At 42.1% G+C, this 12,567-nt stretch overlaps 1 pseudogene; it reads left to right on the top strand.

Moving 5' to 3' along the window:
- The first annotated feature begins 10,617 nt into the window (after positions 1-10,617).
- LOC138081798 (endogenous retrovirus group PABLB member 1 Env polyprotein-like) lies at positions 10,618-11,596 on the top strand (annotated as a pseudogene).
- Positions 11,597-12,567: the final 971 nt, after the last annotated feature.

Genomic DNA, 12,567 nt, shown 5'->3' with positions numbered 1-12,567 from the left:
AATGAGGTTAATAGGACTACTAGGATTTGTGGTCATGTTTGCAAAATAACCCTGTAAAAATTCTTCAATTATTTAACAAATAATCCTATTGTATTACTAAATTTTCAGAACCATACTGTAACTTACCTTTATTATATACTTCCAATATAATTACAAAGTTATATGGCCACCAAGTTGACTTCAACAAAAACCTTAGTATTTTAATTATGCATAGCCAATTTTTATATGCAATAGTTTGGATTGGCTGCTGCCAGTATGATTCATTTATTTAAGTAACCACATTAGCTTCAGCTTTTTTTTATTCTTCATATCAATATATTGTTTAAAAGAAGTAAATAAACTTATATCTTGATCTGAACTTTAATCAAGACTACAAATTATTAATAAACTAAGCTAACAAACTGTATTGTTAGTTCTATTCTCTCTCTTCACTCCTTCCTTTCACTCTAATCTACATTTGCAAATGCCAACAGATAGCACACATCAGTTATTTATGAAGGCCATGCTGCTTATATAATCAGTCCAATTAGATCTTTTCCCATGAGTAAATGCCTTCAAATAACAACATCCTGCATTAAAAAAAAAAAAGAATCAATGCATGAATCAACAAATAATCATTGAATACCTAATAGAGTTGGCTATAAATATATAAGATTGTTTTCCTTCTGACCTGAAAGGAATGTGTAATTGCTGAGAAGCCAGTCCTACACTTATAGGCTATAACTTAGGACTACAGAACTGATAGCTATCAGTAGGAAATATCACTAGCTATGCTCGTGTTTCAAAGATGAGTGCATATCTCTATCACTGTTTAATAGTGTTTAAATCTGTTAATGCATGTAGTCTGGTGAAATGAGGCAGCCAAAAATGCACTGAATAGAAAAATAATTTCCCTGGATATGTCTGTCTGTGAAGCATGATCTATGGAATTCATTTGGTCATACCTTCAGTTAGAATTTTACATATCAAATAGAAAATCCAAAGGAAGCCTGTGTAATTCTTTAGGTTATGCCTCTCATGGAGTTTTTCAGGGCTCATTTACTATGACTCAAGAAATTTTCATTACTCAAGTCTTTACAACTTTTTTTCTTTCAATTTTCTAGTCACTTCATACTTGCACCTATCTATTTTTCCTAGTCTCTAATTTGAAAAATCATTTTTCTCTATGTATGTGGAGTGCCTGTATTCTGTTGCTGTCTACATCCTACACCTTTAACTGTTCATCTTCAGAAGCAGATGTTTCAGTTGACATCTCCAGCATCCTTTCCTCCTTGAGCATCAGTCCCAATTTTTATTTGGTTATCCACTTATTTACGAAGTGAGGATACTTAGTTCATGTGGCCAAATTGAGAGTCTTCCTCCCTGAATTATTTTCATGCATCATCCCCTGACTCACAGCAAACCTCTATACCCAGCAGCTGGTTCAGGACTGGGCATGGTATACAAGCCTTTCAAATCAGAATTACACTCAGGAATTTTATAGACATTACTGAAACTTGTATTTACCTTCATGATAACTTTCTGTTTGGAGAGACAACAGCCAACCCCCTCCTACCACAGGATGTATGTTTAAAGCCAGTTGAGGATACAGCTCCATGTCTGGGAATGAAACAAAGTATAAGAAATGTTGATATTTCTGAGAAATGAGGTAAAACAATTTTATCCTTAACCTTAAATCCAATCATTACTGAAAGCCTCCCTAATCTCAGACTGTTACTACACGTGCCAATAAAATATCTTTTAACTCAAGTTATTTTAAGTTTTACTTTACTTCTCTTCAAATTAAAGATCTATAATAGACTGTTTAAATTCAGATTTCAAAAATCCTCAACTTTAAAATGATAAATTGAATCCTATGTACTGCATAAGGATTTGAGGAAATATTTGTACATTTTTTTTTTATAAAATAGCAAAGCACTATAGAAAAGCATTCCTAGGAGAACCGTCAAGAGGAAGTATGGCAAAGTTTTCTCTGCTACAATAGGCTTTAACTCATAGGCTTCCTAGGTGGTGCAGTGGTAAAGAATCCACCTGTCGATGCAGGGACGTAGGAGGTGCAGTTTGGGACGATCCCCAGGAGAAGGAAACGGCAACCGTCTCCAGTATTCTTGCCTGGGAAATCCTATGGACAGAGGAGCCTGGTGGGCTACATTTCATAGGGTAGCAAAGAGTTGGACATGACTTACTGACTGCACACACATGATTTGTTCATCTCTTTTCCTGGAGCAAACTTGCCACCTGATACAAACTTCAATGATACTAATGCAAAGGCAGGTACAATATTAGAGAAGCCAATGAGAGAGACTGAGGAATTCTCTAGTAGTCAGTTCTCTAGGGTAGATGAAAACTTGTGATGAATGGAAGGAATATCCCAACAAACAGGAGGGGGGAAAAAAATCCATAACAAGAATAGGTAAAATAAAAATTTGATTTAACACTGCTTAAAGACATTAATACAGGAACAATAGAGAAAATATTCAACTGCATTAAAAATTATGAGTTTGTTCTCATAGAGTTAATCTCTTATATCTCAGAGACACTCTCATGTGGTCGTGGCTGTTAGCCTGTTTGATGATGAATCACAAGGTTTCTATTCATGAGGCATTCACAGGCTTAAGCAGAAACAAGATATATAAATAAACTCTACTAAAATAAAAGTGTGTAGTGTTCACAAGGGTACTTGAGTATCTATATGGACATAAGTCTTCAGGGCTGCAGGCCTCCACATGGCCTGAATGAGTGTTTTCTTCTGTCTTTAAAAATTTTCGCATCCAGAAGTATGCCCCCTTGCTTGCTGAACACATATTTATGACAAGAGTTTTACTTTTTTTAATTCATATTAAATTGGAAATTTAAAGGAGGCTTGAAACACCAAAAATCTCCATCTTGCACCTATTTAGGAGAATGGGATATTGCCCTTTCCGAGATGCTGATCATTCAAATACATGTATATACCTTTTTCAGAGATAAGAAATCAAACAGAGGGGAGCAACCCTATGGTAATTGAGATAATGTATAATTCTAGAAGATGGCTGATTATTAATAACTTGCCAGTATAATTATGGTTATTAATTTTATGATATCAGTTTTTTTTCTTCTCATCCTGGAGGAGGAAAGGAACAGGCTGAGCTGACTCCACCTTGAAAAAGAAGGAAACTCCATTTTACATTCCCGGTGAACTTTGGACTATGTGCCTGGTAGCCATGGGAATAACATACCTATGGCCGAACAGACCTCCTAAACTGATAAACACCGGATTCAATACCAAGATTTCCCATCTCCAGAAAGAATGGAATAATCCCCTAATGTAGTCAATCACCTTTGTAATCTTTATGGCACCCATTCCTGTAGGCTACAATGTATAACCAGCTGACCCTTCTGATTATGAATCATGGGTGTAACCTGATTACATCTCCCTTTAACATTTTCCAGGCTAGGTTTAAAGAATTCGGGAATGGGAGCTTGAGCACATACACTTAAGTTATGTGAGATTTTCACAGAAGTTAGTCAGGGTCTCTGGCTAAAGAGGAAGCTCTATCTCGGACCCACCATTGTTAAAAACTACACTCCACTATCCATGCTGTCTTTCTGAGTGAGTTTGCTTCCCAGAGCATCTGACTATAACATTTGGTGCATTGGCAGGGAAATTCCTCACTTTGAGGAGACAAGTCCTGCTTGGGCCTACTCTGAGGCCTTGCAGCTTGGATCTTCTAAAGTGGGGAAGGCACCTCATCCTTCTGGAAAGGTTCCACTCCTTGATGCCCAGAACTTTCACGTTGGTGAATATTGGATAGCAGCAGTTAGGAGGTTTCTACCCAGCAGGGTGAAGGAGGGGGCCTGATCAACTCTCTGGAAGGGAAAAGGAAGCACTCAGACCAGACTGCACAAAGAGGTGTTATCCACATTGTTCTGGGATAGATTGCTACTGGACAAACGTGAGAAAGTTCTAGGGAAAGCAGGGCTATGAATGTCACAGAGGAAGTGGTGTCCACGTTACCTGGGGGTAAATTATTACCAGGCAATCGCAAAGGTGATTCTAGGGGAAGAAACTTGGTCTTTGCGTGCCTGTAGTTTGCCCTCACCAAGGAGGTGTCCTATCTGCTGTGCTGTGAAATTCTTGATCTCCTCAAAACTGCCAGGCTAGAAGGAGGGGGATACACAAATGAGTAAGAATTGGCTTTTCCAGAGACCACCTGGGACGTGGGATATTTAGCCCCTCTGTCTTTTCATCTGCACCTGATCAAGCCCACCAAGCAGAACAGACCTTAAAAGTCAACGGAGAAGCAGTATTGGGCCGTGTGGTTTTCTGATTCAGTCATGTTGACTAGCAGATGAAGACACATCGATCCCCCTTCTCCCTCTGGGATCTGGCAGGTAAGACTCTTCTTGCTCCAATTAGGAAGGAAGCAGAATGACAATTTAAGTGTTTCATTGAGTGGAAATATCAGAAGTACATAGGGTACCAATAATTTTGTAGAAAGAGTGAAAAGGAAAGAAAGAAGAAGGTCCAAGAAGGTAAGCAAGATGGGGGGAAGTGAATCTAAGGCAACTGTACTGGAGTGCCTGATTAAAAATTTTAAGAAGGGATTTGGAGGAGACTATTAATTGAAGATGATGCCTAACCACCTCCACATACTTTGTGAGGCCAAATGGCCCTCTGTGGGAGTAGGATGGGCCCCAGAAAGCACCATGAACTTAAAAATAGTGGAAGCAGTCTATACAGTAGTCATAGGAGAGCTGGGACACCCAGATCAATTTCCATATATTGATTCATGGCTAGAGTTAGCTTAAGGCTCCCTTCCTTGGGTGAGATTCTATATCAAGACAGGGAAAGGAACATTATTAATGGCACAAAAGTTGACTAATTATAAAAAAAAGAAATTATGCAGGATTTGAATGGGGACGACTTACTCCCTCTCCCATACTGGATGATGATGCACCCACTGTGCAATGTTTCACCAGGACCGGAGGCCACCTTAATGTCAGATCCAGGGCCAGGTGAAGTTTCTGCAGCAGCCACTGCTCCTCTACTGACTCTCCTGAAGGTCCTAGAACTGCAATTTCAGCAGGCTCCAATCCCAGAGATGGAGACCTCTGGTCAACACTTCCAGGATTCAGCCACAGCTGGATCTTCCGGGCTCTACCCGCCCCTCCTGGTGAGTACCGATGAAAAGGGGGAAGGAAACACAGGAATTAGACAGAGACTGTGCCCTGCTAAGGAATAGGAGGAAAAAAACCCACTGCAGATGCCCCTCAGAGAGGCACAACAGCCCCCAATTCAGGACGCAGTTGGACACTACCATCAGCTTCCTATTATTACCAACCATTTTCCTCTATGGGTATATTTAACAGGCAGAGATACACTCCACAATACTTGGGGGGCCACAACCCATGATTTGGCTAATGGAGACTATTTTTTGAACCCACCCCCCTACATGGGATGACATAATCCAACTACTAGTCTCCCTTTTCAGCAGAGGAAAGTCACAGGGTCCTAACTGAGGCCAGAAAATGATTAAGAGAAATGGAACTTGAGGGTACTGCAAAGCCGCAGTGGTGGGCAGAAGTAGCCACCCCCAGTGAGAGGCCCAACTGGGACTATTTCACAGAGGAAGGGAGGAGCCACCTGGAGAGATATCAGGCGGCTATTTTACAAGGCCTCAAGGGGGGCCTGAAAACCTAAGAATATGTCAAAACCCTCTGAAGTGATTCAAAGGGAGACCAAATCACCCTCTGAGTTCTACGAAAGACTGTGCGAGGCCTATAGACACCAATAGATCAGAGACTGCTGGATCACAGATGGTGATAAATGCAGATTTTTATGTCTCAAGCCTATCCTGATATCAGACGCAAGCTTCAAAAGGTGGACAGGGTATTGGCTATGATTAGCTCACAGATAATTGAGATCACCGATGAGGTATTCAGGAATAGTGACATGGAGACAAAAAGGAATCACATGTAAGAATTAAAGATTTTAAAATTAAATAAATAAATAAATAAATAAAAGGAATTCTAGAAAAGGTGGAGAGAAGATAATAAGAGGGCAGACCAGAGGGTCCTGGTACTGGCCACAGCCCTGGGAAGGTCCCTCCCGAGATCTTCCCAGCCCCTCTGAACAAGAGCCAGCCTACCAGCAGGCCTTTTCCAAGAAGGACCAGGGCTGTGCTACAACCAAATCAATGCACCTGATGCCAGGGCTTCCACCACTGGAAAAATTAATGCCCCTGAAATATCAGGGGAAAGGATTTAGCATTGGCCGTTATAGGGCTGGCCCAACTAGAGACTGAATAGGGGTGACAGGGCTCAAAGACACAAGGTCCCCAAGAGCCCATGATAAAATTAAAAGTGAGGGATGAAATTATTGACTTTATAGTAGACACTGGAGCGGAAATTGTCAGTGGTGACTGAACCGGTGGTATCCATCTCAGAAAAGGCCACTGCTATAGTAGGAGTAACTAGGGAAGAGCTGATTCGGCCATTCTGCCTACACTGAAAATGTCAGATTGGGGGACACCAAGTGACTCATGAATTTCTATACATCCCTGAATGCCCAATACCTTTGTTGGGAAGAGACTTGCTAAACTGGGGGCACAAGTGACCTTTCCCCCCCACGAAAGAGCCACTTTTCAACTGGGCTCAACCACCTATTTATTCTCCCTCTCAGTAACACCTCAAGATGAGTGGAGGTTGCATGATCTCCCAGAAGGGAAGCCAAACGATTCCCTGAGGTCTGAGTGGAAGAAAACTGACCGCCACCCCAGCCCCCCACCCCAGCTTACAAAACATCAAGGCCCAGTGGTAATAGAACTTAAACCCGGTGCCACCCCAGTCAGAAAACGTCAGTACCCACTGCCACTAGAGGTTTGAGTTGGCATTTTGCCACACATAAGCAGACTGAAACAGGCGGGCATCCTGATTGACTGCCAGTCAGCCTGGAGCACACCAATCAAGAAAGAAGGGGGACAGGGCTATAGACTTGTACAGGACCTCAGACTGGTCAATCAGGCCACCATGACTCTACATCCCACCATTCCTAACCCCTATACTTTACTTAGCCTCCTCCCACCGAGTGTTAAGGTCTATACTTGTTTAGATCCCAAGGATGCCTTCTTCTTATACAGAAGGCCTGGCCCTGGTGTCTCAACCCATTTTTGCTTTTGAATGGGAAGACCCAGCAAAGGCCACCAAACAACAGCTCACCTGGACTCAACTTCCACAAGGATTTAAAAATTCCACAACCATCTTTGGGGAAGCTTCTGACCTGGACTCATTCCAGCCAGAGAAGTTCAGATGCTGGTTGCTACAATATGTGGATGACTCGCTTTTGGCTGCTGAGAATGGAGAAGATTGCTGGGAAGAGACCAAGGCTTTACTAGAGCTGTTGATGATGTCCAGCTACTGAGTCTCGAAAAAGAAGGCACAGATCTGCAAAGAGGAGGTAAGATATTTGGGGTTTGTTCTGAGAGGAGGCATGATGCTATTAGACCAATCTAGAAAAGAGGTCATTTTGAGAATCCCACAACCAAGAACCAGACGACAGGCCCAAGAGTTCTTGGATGTCACTGGGTTTTGTAGGATTTGGATTCTGGGCTACTCCCAGATGGCACAGCAATTATATGCACTCCTAACTGGACCAGAAGGAGATTCACTAAATTGGACTGAGAAACAGCAACAGGTCTTTGAGGAACTAAAGCTGGCAATTATGTCAGCACTTGCCTTGGGCCTGCCAGACCTTGCTAAGCCATTTACTCTTTATGTAACTGAAAAGGACATGGTGGCTATGGGAGTGTTGACCCAGACTATGGGGACATGGGACAGACCTGTGGCTTATTTCTTGAAACGGCTAGACAATGTTGCCACCGGGTGGCCAGGATGCTTATGGACAGTTGCTGCAGTTCCCTTACCTATCCAGGAGGCAACCAAGCTGACTTTGGGCCAAGATTTGATCATAAAAGTCCCTCATGCAGTCAACACTCTTCCATGAGGGGACCCCATAAATGGCTGTCAACATCCCGGATTACTCAATACCAAAGACTGTTATGTGAGAACCCCTGTGTTACTATTGAACCTTGTCAGGCCCTGAATCCAGTCACTCTCCTTCCTGTGGGAGAAGGTGGTCCCTCACATGATTGCAAGGACATCCTAGAAGTTTTTGCCAGCAAACCTGGCTTGAGAGAACAGCCAATCTCAGACCCAGACTGGATCCTGAACACAGATGACACTAGCCTGCTGAAACAAGGAAACGACTGTCAGGATATGCAGTAGTCATGGAAGAAACCATTGCTAAGGCTAGCTTTCTGCCATCACACTAGTCTACTCAATGGGCTGAACTATATGCTCTAATCCAGGCCCTCCAGCTGTCAAAAGGTGAGAAGACAAATATTTTCACAGACTCCAAGTATGCTTTTGATACTTTCATGTATATAGGGCTTTATATAAAGAGAGAGATCTTCTGACAGCCAACAGAAAGGACATTGAAAACAAGGAAGAAATCTTGACTCTATAAGATGCTGTATGGGAACCTGAAAAGGTAGCGGTAATGTGCTGTTGGGATCACCAAAAGGAAGACACCCCACGAGCACCGGGAAACTGACTAGCAGATAAAGCCACCAAAAGTGCAGCTGAGAAATTCGGGGGCAGTGGTGGGGGATCTATCAGAACCTTTGTACTCTCAAAAATGTCTGAGTTAACTTTGACTCTCCCATGGTATACCCCAGTCCAAGACTAGTTGGCTGAAGCAGAAAGGCCCACAAAAAATGAAAAAGGTTGGTGGGAACTGATGGATGGCAGGTTACTGGTACCCGAGGCATTAGCCCCGACACTGGTGTCTCAGGTTCACCAGGCAACTCACTTGGGACATGACAAAATGGAAAAATTAATTCAAGAATATTTCCTAATTCCACGACTTTATTCTTTATGTAGAATGGAATCCTGGAACTGTTCTGCTTGCTCACAGGTTAGTGAGCAGGGATAATGAAAAACCTCCAGGAATACAGTTAAAAGGCACTCTACATTTTGAACATTTAGAAGTGGACTTTTCCGAGATGAAACCCTGCCAACACTATCGTTATTTACCCGTCATGGTATGTACCTTCTCAGGATGGGTGGAGGCCTTCTCCACCTGAATGGAAAAAGCAAATGAACTGGCTCAGTATCTGCTTTGAGAAATAGTCCCCAGATTCGGGTTCCCAACAAGTATAGGATCAGACAACAGCCTTGCATTTGTAGCTGACTTAATTCAACAGGTATGTAAAGCTCTAAAATCAAGTGGAAATTACACAAGGCATATCAGTTCATTTCAGTAACTCAGTCGTGTCTGACTCTTTGTGACCCCATGAACCACAGCACTCCAGGCCTCCCTGTCCAACACCAACTCCCAGAGTCCACCCAAACCCATGTCCATTGTGTTGGTGATGCCATCCAACCATCTCACCCTCTGTTGTCCCCTTCTCCTCTTGCCCTCATTCTTTCCCAGCATCAGGGTCTTTTCAAATGAGTCAACTCTCTGCATCAGGTGGCCAAAGTATTGGAATTTCAGCTTCAACATCAGTCTTTCCAATGAACACCCAGGACTGATCTCCTTTAGGATGGACTGGTTGGATCTCAAAATAGGCCCCAGAGTTCCAGAATGGTGGAATGAACCAACCGAACTCTTAAAGAGACACATTCAAAATTGATTATAGAAACTGACTGTTCATGGATAGACATGCTTCTGGCAGCCTTACTCAAATCAAGGGTAACCACACATTCCCATGGTTATTCTCCTTATGAAATTGTCTATGGGAGAGCCCCTCCTATAGTAAGACAGGTGTCAGCAAATATGCCACAGGTAAGGGGGGAGGGGATTTCACAGCAGATGGAACAACTGGGTAAGGTAATAAATCAGGTAACTAAGTTTGTACAAGAAAGGATGCCTTTCCCCCTTGGGGAACAGATTCACAAGTTTCTGCCCAATGATCAGGTGTGGGTCAGAGACTGGAAACACAACTCCTTGGCCGCACATTGGAAGGGTCTATATACTGTTGTTCTAACCACATCTGCAGCAGTTAAATTTGCAGGTGTCACTCCCTGGATCCACCACACGAGGGTGAAAAGAGCATACCTTGCAGACCCAGAGGACACCGAATGGACTACACAAAAGGACCCCACTGATCCCTGTAAAACCAAGATCATCTTAAAGAAGAAGAAGAGATGAAGCTCTACAATCAACTGCTGCTTCAAGGACTTGCAAGTATTCTCTTAAGACTAGCTATAGTTTCAACACAAGACAACGTTTTCATTTCATGGGCACATTCTTATGCTGACTTCCATAAAAAATCTAACTGCTGGGTGTGTGGAGTCATGCCCATGTCTGTCATGGATGGATTCCCGTGGTGGGTATCACCTCTACAGAGCGATGATATGCCTAGCTTATGTGATTTTTCGCATCAAGCTAAACAACAAAAATCAAGTATAGAAACTGTAATGACAACAGCCACTACCCATTGGTGTGATAAAAAGGCTGACGATCTGACAAATGGCCATGGGACACATTTTAATTATATTCTTAGCTCAGAAAATGCATATCAATATTCTGTGACAGCCAATAAGTCCAAATAATCAGAAATTGACTGATATTTTGACCAATTTTACCAGATATGGGATGAATATATGTGTATTACTCCAGAAAAGGGACAACTGGTTAGGATAGCTGTAATTTACTGGGAACAAGATGTACACACTATTAGCTATAATAACCGAATGATAGATAAAAAGAATTTAAAACCAATGGGCTTTCTTTGGACAGAACAGCACTATAAGACCTATAAAGTTACTTACGATCCCAGTCAATCCACCAAAGACCTGGGACAGACTGGGGATTCAACCGCAGAATCAGGTGGATTGCTCCTCATGGCACACACTGGTTATGTGGGACTAACTTATGGCCTTGGCGGCCCCCAGGATAGATAGGGAGGTGTATTTCAGGTCTGGCCTTTGCCCATGGAAACATCAGGTCAACAATACCAAAGCCTTTAAATTTACCCTCCCTATGAGCCAGATGGTCACATCAGTTTTCCATTGGTATGATTATTTGGCTGTTCTATTTGTTCCCTCATTGGGCAGGCACTATGGATATAATGATTAGAGTTGAAGCTCTAACTAATTTCACCCAAAGAGCCCTAAATGACAGCCTAAGAGCTATTCAAGCACTAAATACTGGACAAATACAAATGAGAATAGCAGTAATTCAAAGCAGAACGACTTTAGACCGACCCACTCAAGGAGTGACCTGTGCTATAATCAAAGCTGAATGTTGTGTATAGATTCCTGATTATTCTGGCAATATATCAGCAGCTCTAGATGGCATGAAAGATCAAGTAAAATCTATGTATGATGATAATCTTCCTTTTTGGACTTCTGGTCTATCATGGGTAAAGGGCGATTGGTGGAAAACTATATCAACCACAGTTACAGTTCTGTTGATTCTGTTATGTGGACCTTGTATTCAGTGTGTTGTTAACTTGTATCATAGAGGCTGACTTCACTTACCCAAATATATACCAGGAAATCTAAAATGCAGTACATCCCAATGAGTGATGCTCAGACAGGAAGTTGAGAGCACCAAGAGTGGGGAATGAAGGAGGAAAAGAACAGCCCAAGCTGACTCCACCTTGAAAAAGAAGGAAACTCCATTTTACATTCCAAGTGAACTTTGGACTATGTGCCTGGTAGCCATGGAAATAACATACCCATGGCTGAACATTGGATTGATAAACACCAGATTCCATACCAAGATTTCCCATCTCCAGAAAGAATGGAATAATCCCCTATGTAGTCAATCAACTTTGTAATCTTTATGGCCCCTATTGGTGTAGGCTACAATGTATAACCAGCTGACCCTTCTGATTTTGAATCATGGCTGTAACCTGATTACATTTCCCTTTAACATTTTCCAGGCTAGGTTTAAAGAATTTGGGGATGGGGGCTTGGACACGTACAGCTAAGGTATATAAGGTTTTCACAATTGTTAGTTGGAGTCCCTGGCTAAAGAGGAAGCTCCATCTCAGACCCGCCAATGTAATAAACTGCACTCCACTATCCATGCTGTCCTGAGTGAGTTTGCTTCCCGGAGTGTTTGGCTATAACGATCCTATGTTTTCATTTTTAAATTTTTAACATTAATTTTTATTATAGTTACTTTGCAAGGTTGTGTCAGTTTCTACTGTACCTCAAAGTGAATCAGCTATATGTATACATACATCCCCTCCTGCTTTTGGGTTTCCTTCCCATTTATGTCACTACAGAGCACTGAACAGAGTTCCCTGAGCTAAACAGTGGGTTCTTATTACTTATCTGTTTTACACATAGTATCAATAATGTGTATTTGTCAATTTTAGTCTCCCAATTCATCCCTTCATCCCCTCATACCAGTTATTTTTGCCTTCCTCTGGTTGAGTACTGGAAGATATCTTTTTTCTGTTTTATTTACTAATGTCTGCCAAATGCCTAGAACAATGCCTGGATATGCAAGAACTCAGTGGGGGGAAAATAAACAGCAAAAAAAAAAAAAAACACATTGTTGAATAA

Source organism: Capricornis sumatraensis, chromosome 7 (assembly GCF_032405125.1).
Source record: "Capricornis sumatraensis isolate serow.1 chromosome 7, serow.2, whole genome shotgun sequence".
In the NCBI taxonomy this organism is placed as follows: domain Eukaryota; kingdom Metazoa; phylum Chordata; class Mammalia; order Artiodactyla; family Bovidae; genus Capricornis; species Capricornis sumatraensis.
This window is presented reverse-complemented; position numbering and strand designations above follow the sequence as displayed.